Source organism: Hydra viridissima, unplaced genomic scaffold, assembly GCF_058129835.1.
Source record: "Hydra viridissima isolate aposymbiotic clone 2 unplaced genomic scaffold, HvirCarnegie_v1 scaffold_13, whole genome shotgun sequence".
In the NCBI taxonomy this organism is placed as follows: domain Eukaryota; kingdom Metazoa; phylum Cnidaria; class Hydrozoa; order Anthoathecata; family Hydridae; genus Hydra; species Hydra viridissima.
Window position 1 is genome coordinate 404,655 of NW_028324312.1, and position 22,943 is coordinate 427,597.

At 37.6% G+C, this 22,943-nt stretch overlaps 1 long non-coding RNA gene, 2 other non-coding genes and 3 pseudogenes across 3 annotated transcripts; 1 reads left to right on the forward strand and 5 right to left on the reverse strand.

Moving 5' to 3' along the window:
- Positions 1-5,614: 5,614 nt before the first annotated feature.
- Positions 5,615-5,843, reverse strand: LOC149879741 (U2 spliceosomal RNA; annotated as a pseudogene).
- A 5,505-nt stretch (positions 5,844-11,348) lies between these two features.
- LOC149879742 (uncharacterized) lies at positions 11,349-13,857 on the reverse strand. Its single transcript, XR_016446376.1, has 3 exons — positions 13,638-13,857; positions 12,566-13,456; positions 11,349-12,298 (listed from the first exon to the last, which is right to left on the reverse strand). It is a non-coding gene; the product is annotated as an uncharacterized LOC149879742 (long non-coding RNA).
- On the reverse strand, positions 11,713-11,799 carry LOC149879743 (U2 spliceosomal RNA; annotated as a pseudogene).
- Positions 13,858-17,669: 3,812 nt separating the features above from the next.
- Positions 17,670-17,788, forward strand: LOC149879744 (5S ribosomal RNA). The gene has a single exon (XR_016446582.1). It is a non-coding gene; the product is annotated as a 5S ribosomal RNA (ribosomal RNA).
- A 1,434-nt stretch (positions 17,789-19,222) lies between these two features.
- On the reverse strand, positions 19,223-19,386 carry LOC149879745 (U1 spliceosomal RNA). The gene has a single exon (XR_016446712.1). It is a non-coding gene; the product is annotated as a U1 spliceosomal RNA (small nuclear RNA).
- Positions 19,387-19,496: 110 nt separating this feature from the next.
- On the reverse strand, positions 19,497-19,725 carry LOC149879746 (U2 spliceosomal RNA; annotated as a pseudogene).
- Positions 19,726-22,943: the final 3,218 nt, after the last annotated feature.

A 22,943-nucleotide genomic window follows, 5' to 3' on the forward strand; every position in this document is an offset into this window, starting at 1 on the left:
AACAAAGTTAAAGAAATTAAAAAAAAATAAACTCGTGGCAATCATGACGGCGAACAGAACATGGCCAAAAAAATTCAAAATAAAAAAATAAAAAGTAAAAGGCCAAAACCAAAAGTAAAAAGGAAAAAAAGAAAAAAGAAAAACGAAAAGGTTTCAACGAATAAGAGCTTTTTAAGATCATCGCAAAAAACTACTCAGTTTCAATTTTATTTCTAGTTTATTTTCATCGTTCCAAATGTTTTTTGTTTCTTTGAAAAATTCCTCTAAAGTGTTACTTTCTTTTGCTATTTGGTATTCAGTATTTATTATTTTTTTAAGTTTCCCTTCAAATTCTTTTAGGAGGTTCTCTTTCGAGACAGTGGTTCGCTCATGATGTGCTCTCATTCTATTACAATATATGTGGAAGAAAAGTTCATTAAAAATAAAGTTACCAAATTTATATTCATGCGCGCTATCATTAGGTCCAAATAAAAAGAGTTTAAAAGTATTTTTAAAAGGTTCGGTTTTGGGATACAAAATGTTTAAAAAAGAGACTGCGTATTTTATTAAAGGTTGCACCTTTTCACAGTTGAACAACATGTGCGGTAGATTTTCGCTTTCTTTCATACATTGCGGGCATAGGTCGTCACTGACGTAGCCTCTTTTTTTAAAAATTGCGTTTGTGGGCAATGCAAAATGAATGGCTTTATATTTAATTTCGCTCGCTTTATTGTTCTTTTGGCTTTTGTGTATTTTATAGAAAAGTTTTTCCCACTCCATTTCGGTAGTGTTGAGCATGTTTTCTTTGAAAATTTTATTCCATTTTAAAAAATGTGTTTTTGTTTTTGCAACTTCTTTTTCCATTAGAATTTTATAGATGGTTTTGGGTTTTAAATTTTGAATGTTTATTTTTGAGTTATTCGACACCGTTAAAGTCAGGTCGGCTTTGTTGTGGTCGTAGTTTTGATGTTCGTTTTCGATTTTGTGTTTCCAGTCGGGGGGGAGGGAGGATGTGATTTGTTTGAGTTCGTTTTCGGTTAGATTTATCAGTCTGTTGTCAAGGAAGCCCGGTCTGAATACGTTGGAAATGTCGGCCAGTTTTATCAGTTCGTTTCGTTTTGCGTTGTTTGTCGGTGTTAGAGTTTTGTTTTGTTTGCGTATATGTGGGTTGTAGAAGATGGGTTGTCTCAGTATTTGTTCTATGGTGAGGTGTTTATGCGTTTGGTATTTTGTCAGTTCGGTCCAGTCATTGATCATTTGTCTGTAGTATAGAGGTAAGGTCTTGAGGGTCGCGTCTGAGTGTGTGGTCAGAAAAACTAGGTTTCCCTGACCGGCGTTTCTGTATTTGTTTAGTATGTGTTCGGCTGTGTCGCGCCAAGGTCCTGTGTTTTTGCCGTTGAAAAGTTTGGACACCCAGCTCGCTTGAATGGATTTGAGTTTTTCGCTGATGTTTATTATTTTGAGTCCACCCTTTTCAATCGGCAGTTTTGAGATGTTTTTGTTTGTTTTGATATTTTTGTTGTCCCACAAATAGTTTTGAATGATGTTTTCGAGGTTAGTAATAAGTTTTTGGCAGGGTAGAGGTAGGGTAAAGGCAAGGTGCCACATGCCGCTGAGTAGCGACTGGTTTATAATTAGCGCCTTGCCCTTAAAGGAGAGTTTAACCCTCGACCATTTGAGGATTTTCTCTCGAACTTTGCCTACCTCTTCCCTCCACTGTTTGTGGGCGCTGTACTCATTGTTGTTGGAAAAGAGAACTCCTAAGCTCCTGAAGCAGGGATCTCCCCACTCGAAGCCTAGGTAGTCCTCCTTGTTTTGAGTGATGTTGGTACCTAACCACAGTCCTTGGCATTTGTCGCGGTTCAGTTTTGTTCCAGTAGCTCTGTAATTAATGTCTAGTGCGTGTCCAAGTTCGGTAATTGAGTCGTCTCCGGTCAAGTAGAAGTTGGTGTCGTCAGCATATTGAAGTATTTTTGTTTCATTTTTGTTAATCATAATTCCTTTTATTTTTGGGTTTTTTCTTATATAGCCCGCAAAAATTTCAGCTTGGATGTTGTAAAGCATCATTGAAAGGGGACAACCTTGTCTTACTCCTCTGATTACTTTGATATTTTGGGAAAGAAAACCGTTTATTTTAACGCGCGCGGATATGTCGTAATAAAGCGTTTTTATAAAATTAGTAAATAAAAAACCGAAGCCGAAAAATCGTAGGCTATCAAATAAAAAAATACGATCCACCCTGTCGAAGGCCTTCACCTGGTCTATGGAGATTATCGAGGCGTTCATTTTGTTTTCATGGGCTATTTTTATGATATCTCTTGTGTAACTGAGGTTGTCATAGATGGTCCTGTCCGGGATACATGCCGTCTGGCATTCGCTAATTATTTGCGGGAGGACATGTCTCAACCTGTTGGCCAGGACCTTCGACAGTATTTTATAATCAGTGTTCAGGAGAGATATCGGTCTCCAGTTATTAATATCTTTTTTTTCTCCTTTTTTGTAGAGGCATATAATTATAGCTTGTTTTTGTGACTCCGTCATTTCGCCGTGTTTTAGGACGGAGTTGTACAAAGCAAGCATCGCTTCCCCCAAAAGGGGAAAGCCGGCTTTGTAAAACTCCGCGGTTAGTCCATCGGATCCCGGAGATTTATTGTTCTCCAGTTCTATTATCGCTTTTTTTATTTCAAAAAGTTCTATCGGTTTTTGGAGAATTTTTTTGTTGTTTTTTGATATTTTTTTGGATTCAGTATTTTGGAAAAAATGCTTTTGGCTTGAGAGGTCTCTCTCTTCGGTATTATAAAGTTTTTTATAGAAATTCTCGAATTCAGCAATAATGTCGCGGGAGTGTGTTTTTGTTTCTCCGGCTTCCGAATTAATTTCGGTAATGACGGATTTTGCTAATTTGTTTTTTTCGAGATTTAAGAAATATTTGTTGCATTTTTCGCCTTGATATCTCCATTTAATTCTTGCGCGTATCGCAGCTCCTATCGCTCTATTTTTTTCAAAATATTCTAATTTGTTTTTTAGTTCTCTACAAAGAATTACCATGTTGGTGTTTTTATGCATCTTTTTTTGTGCGTTTTTTAATTTTTTTCTTAGTTTGTATTCTTCTTTTCTTTTGTTTTTTGCTTCTATTTTGCTGTAAGCTTGAGCATGGTTTTTAATTGCTTTTTTGAGCGCTTCCCACCAGTCGGTGATGTTTTCAAAACTGTTTTTTTGTTCAATTTCTTTTGAAAGGAGGTTTTTAAGTTGCGACTGATAGTTTTCATTTTTCAAATGTTTGTTATTTAGGATCCAAATTTCCTTTCCGAAATCAACTTTTTGTAGTGTTATTTTCGCAGTTATGGCATTATAGTGGTCAGAGAACGTCGCCGGCACGTGGCTAGTTGTTACATATTGCCTTGCGCTTTTGCTGATGTAAAGTCTGTCTAGCCTAGAATGCGTCACGTTGTTAGTAGATCTGTAAGTAAATTCCTCTTTGGTGATGTTAAAGGTACGCCACATATCTTCGAGGTCGAATCTGTTTAGGAGGTTTTTTAGGCTCTGTGACGAGCCGCACGTTTTTCTATAGAGTTTTGGATATCTATCGGCCTCGTCAAGAACCATGTTAAAATCTCCTCCACAGACGACTAAATACTCGCTCAGATCAAAACTTTGTAATAGTTTTATTATTTTTTGAAAAATATTTTTTCTTTCGTTTTGTTGTAGTTTTGTATGACCAGATGTGGCGTAGATATTTATTAAGAGGAATTTTTGTTCCTTTGTTCTAGTAGCCAGAATGTTGAAATTGCCATTTACATCAGCATGCTCAAAGAAAATTTCATTGAGGTAATTAGCGCATAGAATTGCGGTGCCGCGTGTTCTCTCGCCACCAGCAGAAAAGAACGCAGAGGCGTTCCATTCTGTTGCCATATGTAGATTTTCTTTTTGATTAAGGTGAGTTTCTTGGATGAAAATAAAATCGCTTTTAAGTTTTTTAAAGTTTTTCAGTACAGTTTTTCTTTTAAATTCGTTTTTTAAACCAGAAACGTTTGCTGAATAAATTTTTACGCTGCTCATTTTTAACAGGTGAGTACCGTCGACCTGATGGGTCGTCTATCTCTATTGTTTTTTTGATATAAAAAAGTATAAGAAACACACAAAAAAAAAAAAAAAAAAAAAAAAAAAAAAAAAAAAAAAAAAAAAATACATAAAAAGAAAAAAGAAGGAAAGAGAAGGCGCACTAAGTATGATCGCTGAGATAATAAAAAAAAAATTTATAAAGTTTTCTCACCCGATCGATTGGTTGAGTGTTTTTTGATTTAGATGTTTCTTTTTTACATCCGCTTTTTGTGGTGTTTGTGGTGGGGCGCTTCTTTTTATTATTTTCTCAACTTTCTTCCATTTTTCTGCATTCGTTTCGTCGTTTTCTGTCGTGTTCTCTTTCTCTTTCTGTAATTCGACTCGCCTTTCGCTCTCTTTATATTCCCTGTCCCTGTTTCTTTGGTTCATTTTGTCATTTGCTGATCTCACAAAGTTTAGGAGACCTTCATCTGATACAACATCAAAGTCTATTTCAACAAAATCTTTTTTCTTTTGTTTCGGTTCACTTTTCTGTTCTGTTTTGGTAGTTTCTTCTTTTTTTGTTGTTTTTGTGGGTGGTTCATGTTTGTTTTTAACTTCTATGGTAGTGGTTTCATTTGAGGGGGTTGTGTTTTCCTCATTTTTTGGATTTTCTGTATGGGCTAGAGCCACCGCCTTTTGTATTTGTGATATTTGTGATACATGAGCAGCTATTGTTGCTTCATTTGATGGAGCAGTACACCTGGTGTTAGGGGGGTGTGCGTTGCCGCATACTCTGCAAAAGAAAGACTTTCCAGCGAAATGCAGCGCAATACGCATCCCCTCGATTTCAATATGGTGTGGTACTTTCTCTAGCTGGACTTTTAGTTTTACTCTGAAAAGTCTTCTCCCGTCTTTTACGCTTTTGTCAAAGTCATAGGTGGTGTGCGTGATGCTATAAGTTTCTTCGATAAAGGGCACCATTTGTTCTAGAATTTGTTTGTCCTCAATTAGCGGATCGCACTTTACGGTAATGAGGAATCCCTGTTCTGTGCGTCTTCTTTTCGGGATGTGTTTGTTACAATTACTGATGTAGAAATCGTGGTTTAAAAAAGCGTCAGCATCTTCAGTTCTATGAAAATCTACAATCCAGTTTCCCCTGTTTGTGTATAAGAGGCTGGATATTTTACCTTTTCCTACTATATCTTGAATTTTTTCGTTTAGTTCTTTAGCTCTATTTTCGATATACTTTCGGTTAAAAGCCTCAGCGGGATCCATGGAGACATTGAAATCCACCACTTTGCTCAAACGTGAAGTCGCTCCTCCAAGTTTCGTAGTTTCGGCGTACGAAGCCATTTCTCTTGAAGTTTCGGAAAGAAGAAAATCAGCGAGAGTAGTTTACGATGATGATAGCTCTTATCTTTTGCCTGGCGGAAGAAAAAAGACCAATGTTGATCAGGTTTACTTCCCCGTCAGGTAAGTATGCTTTTCCCGTTGTGTGGGCAGCCTCGGACGTGCCCCAATCTTCTCAATTGTGGGTTTTCGATTGCACACCGCATCGTCCCGTTTGTTTGCTTTTTTTTTTTCCTTCTCTATAGTATGGGCCGCGCTCAGCAGTAGTGCAACGCCGAGGCAACCCGCGGTCAGGGCGAGGTAAACCTACGATCCCTTGACCAAATGCCAAAAATCAGATTAATATATGAGCCGGACTATGCCGGCGTACCAGATATTAAACTGATAAGAACAGATACTACACTTGATCTTTTTTTTTTTTTTTTATTTCCTTTTACGTCACATCAGCCATGGGCAGCTGTGGACGGTATAATTTACATATTTACAATTTCGTGATAAATTTATTTACAATCGTATATATTTTTTATTTGATTTTTTGCTATATAATATTTTTTTTTTTTTTTTTTTTTTTTTTTTTTTTTTTTTTTTTTTTTTTACTTAGTCAAGTTTTTTTTTTTTTTTTTTTTTTTTTTTTTTTTTTTTTTTTTTTTTTTTATTTACATTATTTACATTTTATATATTACGGATATTATTTGTCGAGGGTTATGTTGTTTTGTGTTGTTGTGTTTTTGTAATGTTTTTTGATGTTTTCGTCGCAAATTTTAATAGCGGTTTTGTAAGTGTTTTGATTTTTGTTTTCTGTCTTTATTTCTGTTCTCAGTCTCTTTATTAGTAGCGTGTGAAAGTGCAGTGGAGCGTTTAGTTTTTTGTTTTCGAAAATCAGTGCGTTTCGTGTGTGTTGTATTGTTTCGTAAAAGGTGTCTATGCATGTGTCGCCTATACTTCTGTCTTGTGCGGTTGCAATACCCATAAGAAAAAATTTTAGGGTATTGCTGTATTTGTCGTTTGGGTATATGGTGTTCAGTATGTTTATGATTTGTATGCATATTTTCTGTGTGTCTGGGCAGTAGTAGAACCAGTGTTGCAATGTTTCCGTTTCGTTTTTGTCGCATCGTTTGCATGTTTTGTCTATGTTTTTGTTCCATTTGTGCATAGTGTTGAGTGATGGGAGTTTTCTGTGTATGTATTTGTATTGTATTTCGTTGGCTTTGTTATATAGGTTTCTGTCTTGTAGTTTTTGAAATTTTCTGTCCCAGTCTCGTTTTGTTATGGGCGTTTGTCCGGGTGGGAGTTTTCTGTTCCATTTTATATGTCTGTCGGGGGGTGTCATTTTTGATGTCAGTATTCTGTGGTATATTTGTTTGTTCGTTATCTGTGTCAGTTTTCTGTTTTTGTTTTCTATGTGGATGGATGGGATGTATTTGCGATATGTGTAATTTGGTGTTTCTGTGTTCAGTTTGTGCATCCATGTGGTCGGTATCCGTTTTGTTATTTCTGTTAGTGTTTTGTGTGGTATTTCTAGTTTGTCTGCTGTGAGTAGTCCTGGTGTCGATAAGTTACACAAGTCTGCTATTATTTGTATGTCTTGCGTTTTTGTGTGTTTTGTGGGTCTCGGTAGGGGGGGGAACGGGTTTTCTGTAGTGGGTTTTGTTGGCAGTAGGGGGTTATAGTATAGCGGTTGGTTCAGTATGGCTTCGAGTGTGTCGTCTTGTACTTTTATGTCTTTGGTAAATGTCTCCCAGTTGTGTATTAAGTCTCTGTATGTTTTGGGTATAGGGGGTTTTTCGTTGGGTGTGGTGGCTGTGTATAGCGTGTATTTGTTTTGTCTTGCGTTCCGGTATCTGTTTAAAAAGTGTATTGCTGTGTCTGTCCATGGCATGTGTGTATTGTGTGTGAGTATTTTGATCGTCCATTTTGTTTGTAGTGTCTGTGCTTTTGTGTTTATGTCTATTAGGTTTTGTCCTCCGTTGCGTATTGTCTGATGTAGCTGTGTTTTGTTGATTCTTGTTTTCGCGTTGTTCCATATAAAGTCGTATATCGGTGTCATGGTCTTGTCAATCTGTTTTTTGTTTGGTGTCGGTAGTATTTGTAGAGTGTGCCATAGTTTGCTGAGTATTAAGGTGTTCACCACTGTGATTTTTCCCTTAATACTCAGATTTTGTCTCTTCCAGTCTTGTATTTGTTTTTTGAATTTGTGTGTACATCTGTTCCAGTTTTCTGTTATGTCGTCTGTTCCGTCATTGGGGAAAGTCAGGCCTAGTGTGCGTATTTTGTTTTCTGTCCAGTCGAAGCCAAGCGGTCCGGTTTTTTTGTCTTTGTTTTGTCCTATCCACAGTCCTTGGCATTTGTCTCTGTTGAGTTTCTGTCCGGTAGCGGTTTCGAATCTGTGTAGGGTTTTGTCTAGGTTCTGTAAGGATTTCAGTTTCGTGATGTAGAAGAGTGTGTCGTCCGCGTATGCTGTTACCTTTGTTTCGTTGTAGTTTGTCTTTATGCCTTTTATGTGTTTGTTTTGTGTTATGTTTTGTATTAGTATGTCTGCCTGTAGTATGTAAAGTGTCATGGATAGAGGGCATCCTTGTCTTACCCCTCTTGTCGGGTAAAACGGTCGTGAGATGTGTCCGTTTGTTTTTATTTTTGTGGATATGTTTGTGTATAGCGTTTTTATGTTTCGTATAGTCTTGGGTCCGTAGTTGTATTTCGTCAGTGTTTTGAAAAGGTACGTCCAGTCTACTCTGTCGAATGCTTTTATTTGGTCGATGGATATGATTGCTGTGTTTCTCATGTCTTCGATGTTTGCTATTTTTATAATGTCTCTGGTGTACAGTAGGTTCATGTGTATTTGTCTGTGTGGGATGCATGCAGTCTGGTATTGGCTGATGATGTGTGGTAATGTATTTTTTATTCTGTTCGTCATTGTCTTTGTGATGAGTTTGTAGTCTATGTTCAGTAGGGAGATAGGTCGCCAGTTTGTTATGTCTGTTCTGTCTCCTTTTTTGTATATGCATGTGATTAGAGCGTCTCTTTGTGATTGTGTTAAGTAAGATCGGTCCAGTACTGCGTTTGTCATTTTTGTAAAGTGTTTTGTCAACAGCGGCCAGAATTTTTTATAGAACTCCGCTGTCAGTCCGTCTGTGCCTGGTGTCTTTTCGTTTTTCATGTTTTGTAGTGCTGTTGTGATTTCTTGTTCTGTATAGTCTTCGTCGCATAATTTTCTTTGTGTTTCTGTTAGTCGGGGGGTCTTCGTTTCGGTTAGTATTTCTGTCTGTGTCTGTATGTTCAGGTCTTCTTTGGTGTATAGTGATTCGTAAAAGTCCGTCATAACGTTTAGTATCTGTTCGGGGTCTTGCTGTAATTGTCCTTGTTTGTCTCTCAGTTCCGTTATTTCGTGGTGTGCCTGTCTTTGTTTTTCTAAATTGCAAAAGTAGTTCGTCGGGCGTTCTCCGTCTATGTTCCGTATCTGTTTTGTTCGTATTCGTGCGGCTTCTTCTTTTCGTCTCTGTATATGTTCGAGTTTGTGTCTAATGTTCGTGCTCATGGTGTTGTCTAGATGTTTCCGTTCCTCCTTTCTCAGTGTGTTTCTCAGTTTTCTCGTTAGTCTCAGTTCTTGTGTTTTGTTCTGTTTGTGTCGTTTGTGTGCGTATTTCAGTGTTGTTTCTTTTATCTGTTTTTTTGTATTTTCCCACCATTCTGGTATTTGTCTAAAGTCTGGGTGTTTTTCTGTTTGAATGGTTATTTGTTTTGTCATGAGGTCTATGTATGTCTTGTCATTTAGTAGGGTGTTGTTCAGTATCCAGTATCCCCTTCCTCTCGGTTGGGGCTGTACGTTTATGGTGATTGTCGGTGCGTTATAATGGTCTGAAAGTGTGGTGGGTTGGTGTTCTGCATTTGTGATGTATTGTCTTAGAGTCTTGCTTGTGTAAATTCTGTCTATTCTTGTTCTCGTCTTTGTCTGGCTGTGATAGTGTGTGTATTGTTGTTCGTTTGGGTGGAGTGTGCGGTAAATGTCTTCTACGTCTAAAGTGTAAATAAGGTCTTGTAGTGCGTGTTGTGAAATGCATCTGTATTTTTGTAGTGCTGGTGAACGTCTGTCTTTGTCTGATAGTGTTACGTTAAAGTCCCCCGCCAGTATGTAATGTCTGTCTCGAATTCTGGGCGTGCATAGTATGTTTTTTAGGTTTTCCCAGAATTCTTTTCGTTTGTATTGGTGTTGTGTGGTGTTTCCTGATGGTGCGTATACGTTTATCATAGTAATGTCTAGTTTGTCAATGTGTATGTCTGTGATTTGGTATTTACCTTGTACGTCGTTTACGGTGTTTGTCGGTTTGATTGTAGGGTCTTTTATGTGTATGAGTGTTCCGTCGGTGTTTTGTTTTCCGGAGCTGAATAGTATGGTGCCTGTGCATAGCGTAGCTGTTTGTCTGTACAAGTCAGGCGTGATGTGCGTCTCTTGTAGAAAAGTTATGTGTTGTTCTGATTGCTGTATGTTATGCAAAATCTCCCTTCTTCTCTGGAGATTTCGCATACCAGCCGTATTCATTGTTTTTATTGTAATAGTCATTTTTATTTTTATTTTTTAGTTTGGAGATATCGTGTGTGTAGTTGGTTAAGTTAGGTCTCTGGTCGGTTAGGTTTTCGTTTCGTTTTTATGTCGTTCATTTTAGTTTCTTTTGTTGGCGTCGTCACACTTTTTCTTTTCGTAGGTTTTTGTTGGGTGTCTGTTTTTGTGTCCGTCACCGTAGGCTCTGTTTCCATTGGTGTAGGAGTCGGTGTCGAGTTTTGTGACTGTCTTGTGACGTCAGCGTTGTTGGTGTGTTCAAGCTCAGTGTTTTTTTCGTTTGTGTTGTCTTGCTTTTTTGTTGTTGTCGGTACTGGTTGGGTTTCCGTTTTGTGTGGTAGCGTTATGCTTGTTTGGGGTCTGGGTGCTGGTTTGGGTATCAGCGTCATTTGTTTTTTCTTTTCCGTCTCTCCGTTTGTTGCGTTTTGTATGTTATGGGGTTTGTCTGCTTCTTGTTTTTGTGTTTTTTCTATTTCCCCGTCTTCGTCCTCATCTTGTGACATTTCGTCAGTGTCTGAAATTGCTAGGTCTGCCAGTAGCTCTTGTGTGTCTCTTGGTTTGTGTATGGGTGTCGTGTTTTTTCCCCTGAAATATAGGTGGTGCAGCCTGTTGTCTATCTTAATTGTCGGAGGTATTTTGCTTACGTCAACAGTCGGGATGATGTGAACGAGTCTCCGTCCGTCTCGTATTTGGTTGTTGCTTGTGTAATATCCGTAAGAAATATTTACTATCTTACCAAAATCTTTAAGCTCTTCATAGATCTCTTGGTTTAGTACCGATGCGTCTGTCTTGATCGTGATTAATAGTACTTGGTTTCTTCTCGGTTTGATTGTTGTCTTCTGTAATTCTCCCGGAATGTTTAATCCCTTTAGAGTTAGCTCTTGGACTTTCTCTTTCGATTTAAGTTCTACCGTGTATTGGCCCCTTCCCGTATATTGTATGGATGTTATGCATCCTGGGCCAATCACCTTTTGGATTGCTACTTGTATTTCTCCCACTTTTTTTTCTATTCCATTTGGGGTTTGGTCTTTGGTAAAGGACATTAGTTGAAAGATCCGGGAGTGTATTTCCTCTTTTAAAGCTCTTTTTTCGGCTTCTTTTGTGTTTGTTTGGAAGTCTTGTGGTGGTGCTGTTCCGGGCTGTTTCTTTTTCAGCGCCTCTGCAAAAGAAAGTGCTGACCCGTTTTTTTGTTTGTTTGCGTCTTCGTTTGAAGGTTTCGGGTCAGCAGATTTGATTTTTTGTTGGTCAGTAGAATGTGGCTGACCGTTCTCAACAATTTTTTGGCTATTTGAAATGCCTTCTGCTTTGGTTTCAGAAGTAGTTAGCTTTGAAATCGATTGGACTTTGAGAGTTTCCATTTTTTGCGATTGATTAAGTTTGCGCTCTGCTTTTATTTTTTTTGTTTTGCTTTTTAGGGCTGTTTCTTTTTCTTTTTCTTTTGTTTAGCTAGGGTAGCTGAAGAAAGTGTTCTAGGTTTTTGTCAAAAGAAACCTAGGAGAAAACTCTGCGAATAAATTCGGCTTAAAAAAATTAAAAAAAAGAAGATATACAGCGAGCTGTATATCTTTAAAGTTTTTCACTTGGGTAAGTGTTTTTTAAAAGTTTCTGTAGCAAAGGCTTCGCTACAGAAGAAAGTTACGTTTTCGCCTCTGCGGAGGAGAAAAAAAGTTTTGAAGGAAAATAGTCTCTTACGCGGGGTGTCTCTAAGTCTTCGCAGCGAGATGCAAAACCATAAATAAACCACCGAAGCAAGTAAAACTAATTTTTTTAAAAACTCAATAAGAAAGAACTCAAGATAAACTATATTAAAACTTTACTAAAATCACTAAAAGATACTACACTTGATCTTAGCCATTAGGCCGAGAAGCGATACTTTTTGCAACGACTTTGTCCCGGCTCCCTCCCTCTCAACGAAAAAACTTGTGGACATTTGAATGATCAAGTCGATGGGTAACTTTAAGTTTCAACGATGAAAACATGGCTTTCTTGTACTGCATCAATTTCACTCTAAAACATTTGGGCTTTTTTTCAAAATTAACCCAGCTTCTTTCAAAAATAACAAGCTTCTTTCAAAAATAACCCAATTAACCAAAACATAAAAAACGTTTAAAGGCTTTTAAATTTAACGCTGGGCAGCAGATGTGATCAAAGGCCAAGTTGAACAACTGAAAATCAACTCTGTATATGAGCGTCCGACAGATTTCTCTGTCAAAAAGCATTTTGAGAACCTCTGTATTTAAATGTTCTTTTCAACTGTTGTAATGACAGTACTTTAATTCATCACCAGGGTCGCCAAGAAACAGCAGAGTTTAGGAGGACTTGCTTGTCATTAGCCTCGATCCTTTCCCAAGTAGTAATTCCTCACAAAGTCTAAAAAAACAAGCTTGAAAGTTTAAAAATTGGGATGGTGCAAATTAAGTTAAGAATTTAAACTGAGTAGCAAGAAAATATTTTTCAGATACTTTAGTTATTGCAAGAAATGAACACTTTAAATGTTTACTGACAAAAAGGTAAAACAATTTTAAAAAGTGACCTAAAACATCCACTGACAAAATATCAAATGACAAATGGAAAATGAAAAAATTTATGACACTAAACCGACACAGCATTAGGTTAGCAAAGGTAAAGCATACATACCTTGCACACTGTATCTGCATTTTTCCAATCACAAACTCGCAGAGCGTGGTAAAAGTTAATGAGACCTGGAACAATAAGCAAAGTATTTTTTTTAAATATTACATTTTTTAACATATTACCTAACCTAAATTAAGCCTGCAAATGTATTTGCGTACAAATTAGAAGCTCAGGATTGATGGAGAATAAACTTAAAAATATAATTCCCAAGTCAGTTAAAAGGATGTTTACTTGTTGGCTAAAGGTCAACTTTTTCAAACTATCACTTTTAAAAAATGGTTCTGGTAAACTATCGAAGAAACATGACTTACCTTTTTCTTGAAACTTTAACTGCTTCAATATTATATGCTCTGCTAACCTAACTTAACCCTTAACCTTGCCCCAGGACAACACTCAAAATTCTCTTTCAATAACTTATTTTCAATAATCAGACTTGCTACCTGAGGCTGAGTTAACTTTAGCAGTAACTCTATAAAACATAATGTGAGAAAGCCAAACAAAAGGTTCAGTTCAAAATGTAATGAGTATGTAATTTTTTTAAAATTTTATCGCATATCTTTAATCGAATTAAAGGGATCATTCCAAAGAAGCTATAGATTGTCCAGTGAAAAGCATACCTAATTAAGCATTACTTTATTGGGGTTGTGTCAGTATAACTGTAAATGAAACAAAGCTATGAACAAACTAAAGAAATAGGTAAAAGTCTTAGAAAGATCCTATTTCTGTTTCACTCACCAATAAAATCAAGAAGAATTTCCCACTTCTTATTCATTGAGTGGGATGCTCTAAAGAGTATTGCAACTTGCATTCTGGATAATCCAGGAACTCAGAACAAACTCTGTAACTGCACTCATGAAAGTCTTTTGTGACTACTCCTTCATAAAGTTGATGCTTCTAAAAATGAAAATTTATTTTTGAAAGGATTTTTTCATCAGAAACTATTCTTAAGTATTTGAAGACTTGAAAAAGTAAAGTGGGCACAACAATAGGGGTTAAACTGCTTCAAATTTTAAAACACAAACACCAAAATAAGGTGAAAAGATTGAAAATAAAATAGCACAGTACTTTTTATTACCTTAAAGCATTCTTGAAAAATCGTTAAAAAAACTGTGTGAACTCCTCTAAACTTGTCACTTGTCTTGGTTTTGGCATCAGCTACTGTATGAGAAGATAAAACAGGATTTAATTTGTTTAGTTTCCCTTTTTTTTATTTTCTTTTTTTTTTTCGAAACAAGCTAAAAGCACCTTTTCTGCTCTTGACGCTACGCCAACACCAAAAATTTCAGTAGGACTGCGCGTAACCACTGCACCGTTGTTAAACTCAATGATATGCACTTTACCGCAAAATTAACGCACCACTTATAAATTCCGACTTATTTTGAAAAATATTACGTATTTCCCGGATTTATCAAATACAAAGTCGATAATAATGTTTATTGTGACGTCATTTGTAGGCTTTATTCCGTTTTAGTTTCCAAATTGTAGCAGCTTTTCATAAGCAGCACGTTTTGCTGTAACTAAACCTCACTTTTAAAAGAAAAGTATGTATAAAGTTAGTATGAACAGATGTGTTGCTCAATGATAACTGTCATTTGAGCAACACGTCTGTTCTGACTTCTCAACGATACATAAGCTGACATTTTAAAACCTTTTTTGGTACCTCTTGCATCGTTCATGGGAGATGGATTCCTTCTTATGTAAGATAATGCTAGACCACATACGGCGCATGTTGTTACTGAATACTTACAAAATGCTACTATTCAAGTTTTGGAGTGGCCGGCTTGCAGTCCAGATATGAACCCAATAGAGCATCTTTGGGGCATAATGGCACGCTGTGTTAGAAGTCAACATCCACCACCTAGACGAGTTGCGACAAAGTCTTATCCGCGTATGTGAAGATATCCTTCAAGAAACGATTACACCTCTAATTAAAAGAAATCCACGGTGCTGTCTGGCTGCAACAACATCAAGATGTGGCAACACTAGATATTGATAAGTCAAAAATGTTACATTTTAAGCTGTATTAGTGTGCATAACAACAATAATCATCTTAGTTTATTTTGTTACTTACCTTAATTTTATTACTTACCATATTTCTAGTTTTAGTTTGTTTTTCTTTCTTTTCTTTTCTTTTCTCACCATCCTCAAAGTCGCTTTTATTATTATCATCGAAATAACTGTGTTCATGTGTTCTATTCTTAACACGTTTGTCAAAATATATGACCACAATTAAAATAAATCGAAATGTATGTGGTGCGTTAATTTTGCGGTTAAGTGTATATTAACTAGATATTTAACTCGCGCTTTCGCAGTGAAGCATATTTTTTTGCCAAGCAAGTTTTTTTTTGCCAGCCAGAATCATAAAAACATCGATTAAAACAAACGAATTATTGTCAGTTTAAATAAAGAGGCTACCGGCTTTAAAAACTTAAAAAACTTGCTTCACAATTTCTTACGAAATTTATTTGAAGTTTTACATCTAGTTAGTATAAATATCATTGGTTTAGCTAAGAGCATAGTAACGGTTTCTGCTTACTCGCGCAGCCTAGTAAGATGGGTGCACCGCGGACGCTCAGTTGCGAATTCTTTCTTTTTTTTTTTTATCATTCCCCTTCCCGAAACCCCGAAATGAACGAAATGCGATTGGCAAGTATTTGATGCATACCTTAATACACAGTGACTAAATTGTAGTATGTGTTTTTTCCGTGCCGAAACTCTGGTCGGAAGACAGTGCATCTTTTTAGATATTTTAGAGCTTGTGGGTTATCACTAGTACCCAAGCCTTTTTATGAGTCATTAAAAAAAAATTTACAAACAAAACTGTATTCTTCTTCTTCTTTTTTTTTCCGATTGTGATCAGATTATGATTTGTACTGACGATATTACACTGTGTCTACTTCCTCGGTCTTATTTTCTTACAAACATTAACAACATTTGTAGTTTCGTAACTATCCCATTGACCCTTTCATGCACCAATTATTTTTCCATAACTAACATAATCCATAAAAAATCATCTACAAAATGACAGCGGTACTATTAACTGTTTTAATTAGACTTTTTCTACACCTTGATACATTTTGATAGCTTTACAGAACGTCAGTTTTCTTTACCCGTTGATGTAACAATTTTGCTGACAACATTTGAATACTTTGAACACTTTGCCAACGCATTAAATATTCTTGCAGTCGTACTATCTTGCGTGTTTGTGATCCCCACCACTATTGAGTTTGCGTGGCAGCATAGGTATAGCGACAATCGACTAATGGATTTTTAGAAGCCAGCGTTGCTCATACACTTTCAAAAGTAGAACTGCTCTCACTAAGATTAGTCGCGCTGGTGCTATTTCATGCGCTCCAGTTAAAAAGGAGCGCCAAGCTACCGGTTGCTAAAAAACCCGCGGTAAAGAAAGCTGAAACAGCACCTAAGAAGAAAGTCGCTGCAAAGAGTGCCACCGCAAAAGTGGACAAGAAATAACCTGTACTGCTCAATCCTTCATCAAACGGCTATTTTCATAGGTACACATTTCTTTAAAACGTTGCGCGGCATTTAGGACTTTGTCAGGTAGTAACAATTACACTAATTGAGTTTGAAAGTCACAGTAACCTCACCGGTAACTGCTCCGTGCTTTTTAGGTCGATGTATATTCTAGAAAAGGGGAGTTTGAGAGCAATTTTGAAGAAGAAAAAAAAAGGTTTTAAGTTGTTCATAGCCTAGGACGGATGCAGCAGTTTAAGTGTTTTATTTTAGCAGCTAGTTTAGCTATTCTGCACTTGGCATTGTTTGCACAATTAAATATAGCGATTGCAACAGATATTTTCATTTGAACCTATTTCGTTAATGCGTCTAATGTTTTTAAAAGATGCGTGGCTATAAAAATAGCCGTTTGAGCGGATTTTGATCTACTTACTGCTGGTGTACTTGGTAACAGCCTTGGTGCCTTCGCTCACTGCGTGTTTAGCAAGTTCACCGGGAAGTAAAAGGCGCACGGCGGTTTGAATTTCACGCGAAGAGATCGTAGATTTCTTATTTTGAAGGGCGAGCCGCGAAGCTTCAGAAGCAATTCTTTCGAAAATGTCGTTCACGAAAGAATTCATGATGCTCATTGCTTTAGAAGAAACACCGACATCAGGGTGAACTTGCTTCAGGACGTTGTAAATGTAAATGGCATAAGACTCTCGTCTCTTTCTCTTGCGCTTCTTGTCACCAGTTCCAGCGATTTTACCACCTTTCTTACCGGCGCGCTTCTCGCCTTTTTTCGCCACCTTTGGCGCTTGTTTTCCTCCGGTTTTTTGTGCGTCTGACATTTCGACGGGCCTAACAGTAAAAATTCTTTTCGTTTGTTTTCATTGCATTGCAACTGGATTTAATTTAAGATAAAGTTGTAGCCTCCAACTTGAAAACTCTTGCGTCATATGCACTTCTATTGGTTCTTAAAAGATTAAGTTGTTTGAGCATCGTTTATTTCTTTTTTACTATTGGTTAAAAAAAGGTTGACTTTGAGACCACTCTATTTTGATAAGAATAGCAAACTTTTTGCTGTTTAAAATAAAAAAAAGGCGCACGAGATCTCTGGTCCGTCTGTCTGTCTCTGCTTGTGTTAGAAAATAAAATGTCAGGACGTGGAAAAGGAGGAAAAGCTAAGGCCAAGGCAAAAACTCGATCTTTTAGAGCGGGTCTTCAGTTTCCTGTTGGTCGCGTTCACCGATTTTTGCGCAAAGGGCATTACGCCAATCGCATCGGTTCAGGCGCACCGGTCTACTTAGCTGCAGTTTTGGAATACCTCTCCGCCGAAATCTTAGAGTTAGCTGGTAATGCTGCACGCGATAACAAAAAAGCCAGGATCATTCCTCGTCACTTACAGCTAGCTGTTCGCAACGACGAAGAGTTAAACAAGTTGTTGTCAGGTGTTACAATTGCGAGCGGCGGTGTGTTGCCAAACATTCAAGCTGTGTTGCTTCCCAAAAAGAACGAGAAGGTTCCAAAGCCAGCAGCCCAGTAAACGGCGGTATAAACAACACAAAAGGCTATTTTCATAGCCACACATCCGTTAAAAATTATTGTTAAGGCGTTAGAAACTTTAAATTTTAAATTAAAGCCGTACACTATTGCCTACGACCATACCACGGTGAATACACCCGTTCTCGTCCGATCACGGAAGTTAAGCATCGTCGGGCCAGGGTAGTACTTGGATGGGTGACCGCCTGGGAACTCCTGGTGCCGTAGGCTTTTGCAACCGTTTACGAAAAAAAAAAAAAAAAGTCGCCAAAGGGGACTCCCTTTTCTTTACAAAATCTGCTTTTTCAGTTGACTCTAAGATACACAGAACTCATCCCCTGCAAAAGAATATGCATAAACACGGCCCTGCCTGGGTGGTGTCGATTGAAAGGGGAGCGACTGGTCGAAAGGTGTGTGAGGGCGCTTCTTCCGTCTCCGCATCTCTGAGGGAAAGAAAATGGCGCTCTTTTTCCTCGCACAAAAGCCAGAAAGCTAGTTTTGATGCTGAACAACAAGGGCAACGGTTAAAGGGACTATAGCCACCATAGTCAACGAGGGCCCAGGGGAAGTTTTCTTAAGGGGCCCTCGTTGTGATCAATTACATACCCAGGACCAATAGAAGTGTGCTCTAGTCATTAAAACTTAAAAACGAAAGTTAATGAAATCTTTTAAAAGTCAAAACTATTTAAATCTTTTAAAAAAATGATTTTTAAAATATCGTTTGTAGATACACGGGGATACCCGGGAATCTTCCCCGTCCTCTCGGCGGCCATGAAAGAAACCCTCGCAAGTCTAAAGTTGCACGATGTCAATGTTCCCTAGTTTTGTCGAAATGACGAAAAGACTGCAAAACTAGCTTTGAAGAGCAAAAATTTGTAAGATTCGTCAATCGTCGTTACGTATCTCTGGCAACGTTGCGTATTGACGTGTCAACTTGCCAAAATGTTTCGGTCGTTGTCGTTTCTTTCTAAGATCAACACGTAGGAATCAGAGCTGTTTTCATGAAAATAATGAACGGTAGTAAAAGAATGCATTTCACCGCACCAGAATCCAATATGCGATATGCATAAATGGTTGACAATTGTTGTTACTGTTGCTGCTGCTGTTGTTGTTACTATTGTTACTGTTAGATCGTTATTGCTAATGCTTATTTTTTTGTGGTCGTTGCTATTGTCAGTATTACTATTATCGTTAGTTTATCGATGCTATCGTTAATTTTTGTTATTGTCGTTATTGTTATCTTCATCGTTGTCATTATTTTCGTTGTCACTATTGATATCGATTTTCTTATTGCTACTGTTTGTTATTTTAACTATTATTATCGTCATTGTTTTTTATTACAGCGACTCGTTTTCACTGTTGTGACTGTCACATTTTGTTCCGCCGTCGAGTGATTTCCGGGATTGTAACCGGTCGATCACGCTTGCTGGTTGTCACGTTGAAACGATTCTCGTCGCTCCTATGCTTATTTGGTTGCCTCTTTGCGATTCTTAGATTTTTATTGATTTTGTACAAAAAAAAAAAAAAACAAAAAAAAAAAAAACAACAACTTTTGAAATAAATAAAATTTATTTGCACTTATAGCAGACTTTGTATGCGCCTCTCAAAATATGCAGTAGACTCTTAGGGGTGAGAGGAGAGGTTTTTTTTTTAAGTCGTTAGAGGAGGGGGCGAGCGCGAACGCAGGCCCCCACTACCAGAAATTGTACGGTCGAGTTACCGACGTTAGCGGTAATCGCAGGGGTCAGCCCAGGCGAAGTGCAATGCAAGAGCCTCACCCTGGAAGAAGCCCCATGTTGATCAGGTTTACTTCCCCGTCAGGTAAGTATGCTTTTCCCGTTGTGTGGGCAGCCTCGGACGTGCCCCAATCTTCTCAATTGTGGGTTTTCGATTGCACACCGCATCGTCCCGTTTGTTTGCTTTTTTTTTTTCCTTCTCTATAGTATGGGCCGCGCTCAGCAGTAGTGCAACGCCGAGGCAACCCGCGGTCAGGGCGAGGTAAACCTACGATCCCTTGACCAAATGCCAAAAATCAGATTAATATATGAGCCGGACTATGCCGGCGTACCAGATATTAAACTGATAAGAACAGATACTACACTTGATCTTTTTTTTTTTTTTTTATTTCCTTTTACGTCACATCAGCCATGGGCAGCTGTGGACGGTATAATTTACATATTTACAATTTCGTGATAAATTTATTTACAATCGTATATATTTTTTATTTGATTTTTTGCTATATAATATTTTTTTTTTTTTTTTTTTTTTTTTTTTTTTTTTTTTTTTTTTTTTTTACTTAGTCAAGTTTTTTTTTTTTTTTTTTTTTTTTTTTTTTTTTTTTTTTTTTTTTATTTACATTATTTACATTTTATATATTACGGATATTATTTGTCGAGGGTTATGTTGTTTTGTGTTGTTGTGTTTTTGTAATGTTTTTTGATGTTTTCGTCGCAAATTTTAATAGCGGTTTTGTAGGTGTTTTGATTTTTGTTTTCTGTCTTTATTTCTGTTCTCAGTCTCTTTATTAGTAGCGTGTGAAAGTGCAGTGGAGCGTTTAGTTTTTTGTTTTCGAAAATCAGTGCGTTTCGTGTGTGTTGTATTGTTTCGTAAAAGGTGTCTATGCATGTGTCGCCTATACTTCTGTCTTGTGCGGTTGCAGTACCCATAAGAAAAAATTTTAGGGTATTGCTGTATTTGTCGTTTGGGTATATGGTGTTCAGTATGTTTATGATTTGTATGCATATTTTCTGTGTGTCTGGGCAGTAGTAGAACCAGTGTTGCAATGTTTCCGTTTCGTTTTTGTCGCATCGTTTGCATGTTTTGTCTATGTTTTTGTTCCATTTGTGCATAGTGTTGAGTGATGGGAGTTTTCTGTGTATGTATTTGTATTGTATTTCGTTGGCTTTGTTATATAGGTTTCTGTCTTGTAGTTTTTGAAATTTTCTGTCCCAGTCTCGTTTTGTTATGGGCGTTTGTCCGGGTGGGAGTTTTCTGTTCCATTTTATATGTCTGTCGGGGGGTGTCATTTTTGATGTCAGTATTCTGTGGTATATTTGTTTGTTCGTTATCTGTGTCAGTTTTCTGTTTTTGTTTTCTATGTGGATGGATGGGATGTATTTGCGATATGTGTAATTTGGTGTTTCTGTGTTCAGTTTGTGCATCCATGTGGTCGGTATCCGTTTTGTTATTTCTGTTAGTGTTTTGTGTGGTATTTCTAGTTTGTCTGCTGTGAGTAGTCCTGGTGTCGATAAGTTACACAAGTCTGCTATTATTTGTATGTCTTGCGTTTTTGTGTGTTTTGTGGGTCTCGGTAGGGGGGGGAACGGGTTTTCTGTAGTGGGTTTTGTTGGCAGTAGGGGGTTATAGTATAGCGGTTGGTTCAGTATGGCTTCGAGTGTGTCGTCTTGTACTTTTATGTCTTTGGTAAATGTCTCCCAGTTGTGTATTAAGTCTCTGTATGTTTTGGGTATAGGGGGTTTTTCGTTGGGTGTGGTGGCTGTGTATAGCGTGTATTTGTTTTGTCTTGCGTTCCGGTATCTGTTTAAAAAGTGTATTGCTGTGTCTGTCCATGGCATGTGTGTATTGTGTGTGAGTATTTTGATCGTCCATTTTGTTTGTAGTGTCTGTGCTTTTGTGTTTATGTCTATTAGGTTTTGTCCTCCGTTGCGTATTGTCTGATGTAGCTGTGTTTTGTTGATTCTTGTTTTCGCGTTGTTCCATATAAAGTCGTATATCGGTGTCATGGTCTTGTCAATCTGTTTTTTGTTTGGTGTCGGTAGTATTTGTAGAGTGTGCCATAGTTTGCTGAGTATTAAGGTGTTCACCACTGTGATTTTTCCCTTAATACTCAGATTTTGTCTCTTCCAGTCTTGTATTTGTTTTTTGAATTTGTGTGTACATCTGTTCCAGTTTTCTGTTATGTCGTCTGTTCCGTCATTGGGGAAAGTCAGGCCTAGTGTGCGTATTTTGTTTTCTGTCCAGTCGAAGCCAAGCGGTCCGGTTTTTTTGTCTTTGTTTTGTCCTATCCACAGTCCTTGGCATTTGTCTCTGTTGAGTTTCTGTCCGGTAGCGGTTTCGAATCTGTGTAGGGTTTTGTCTAGGTTCTGTAAGGATTTCAGTTTCGTGATGTAGAAGAGTGTGTCGTCCGCGTATGCTGTTACCTTTGTTTCGTTGTAGTTTGTCTTTATGCCTTTTATGTGTTTGTTTTGTGTTATGTTTTGTATTAGTATGTCTGCCTGTAGTATGTAAAGTGTCATGGATAGAGGGCATCCTTGTCTTACCCCTCTTGTCGGGTAAAACGGTCGTGAGATGTGTCCGTTTGTTTTTATTTTTGTGGATATGTTTGTGTATAGCGTTTTTATGTTTCGTATAGTCTTGGGTCCGTAGTTGTATTTCGTCAGTGTTTTGAAAAGGTACGTCCAGTCTACTCTGTCGAATGCTTTTATTTGGTCGATGGATATGATTGCTGTGTTTCTCATGTCTTCGATGTTTGCTATTTTTATAATGTCTCTGGTGTACAGTAGGTTCATGTGTATTTGTCTGTGTGGGATGCATGCAGTCTGGTATTGGCTGATGATGTGTGGTAATGTATTTTTTATTCTGTTCGTCATTGTCTTTGTGATGAGTTTGTAGTCTATGTTCAGTAGGGAGATAGGTCGCCAGTTTGTTATGTCTGTTCTGTCTCCTTTTTTGTATATGCATGTGATTAGAGCGTCTCTTTGTGATTGTGTTAAGTAAGATCGGTCCAGTACTGCGTTTGTCATTTTTGTAAAGTGTTTTGTCAACAGCGGCCAGAATTTTTTATAGAACTCCGCTGTCAGTCCGTCTGTGCCTGGTGTCTTTTCGTTTTTCATGTTTTGTAGTGCTGTTGTGATTTCTTGTTCTGTATAGTCTTCGTCGCATAATTTTCTTTGTGTTTCTGTTAGTCGGGGGGTCTTCGTTTCGGTTAGTATTTCTGTCTGTGTCTGTATGTTCAGGTCTTCTTTGGTGTATAGTGATTCGTAAAAGTCCGTCATAACGTTTAGTATCTGTTCGGGGTCTTGCTGTAATTGTCCTTGTTTGTCTCTCAGTTCCGTTATTTCGTGGTGTGCCTGTCTTTGTTTTTCTAAATTGCAAAAGTAGTTCGTCGGGCGTTCTCCGTCTATGTTCCGTATCTGTTTTGTTCGTATTCGTGCGGCTTCTTCTTTTCGTCTCTGTATATGTTCGAGTTTGTGTCTAATGTTCGTGCTCATGGTGTTGTCTAGATGTTTCCGTTCCTCCTTTCTCAGTGTGTTTCTCAGTTTTCTCGTTAGTCTCAGTTCTTGTGTTTTGTTCTGTTTGTGTCGTTTGTGTGCGTATTTCAGTGTTGTTTCTTTTATCTGTTTTTTTGTATTTTCCCACCATTCTG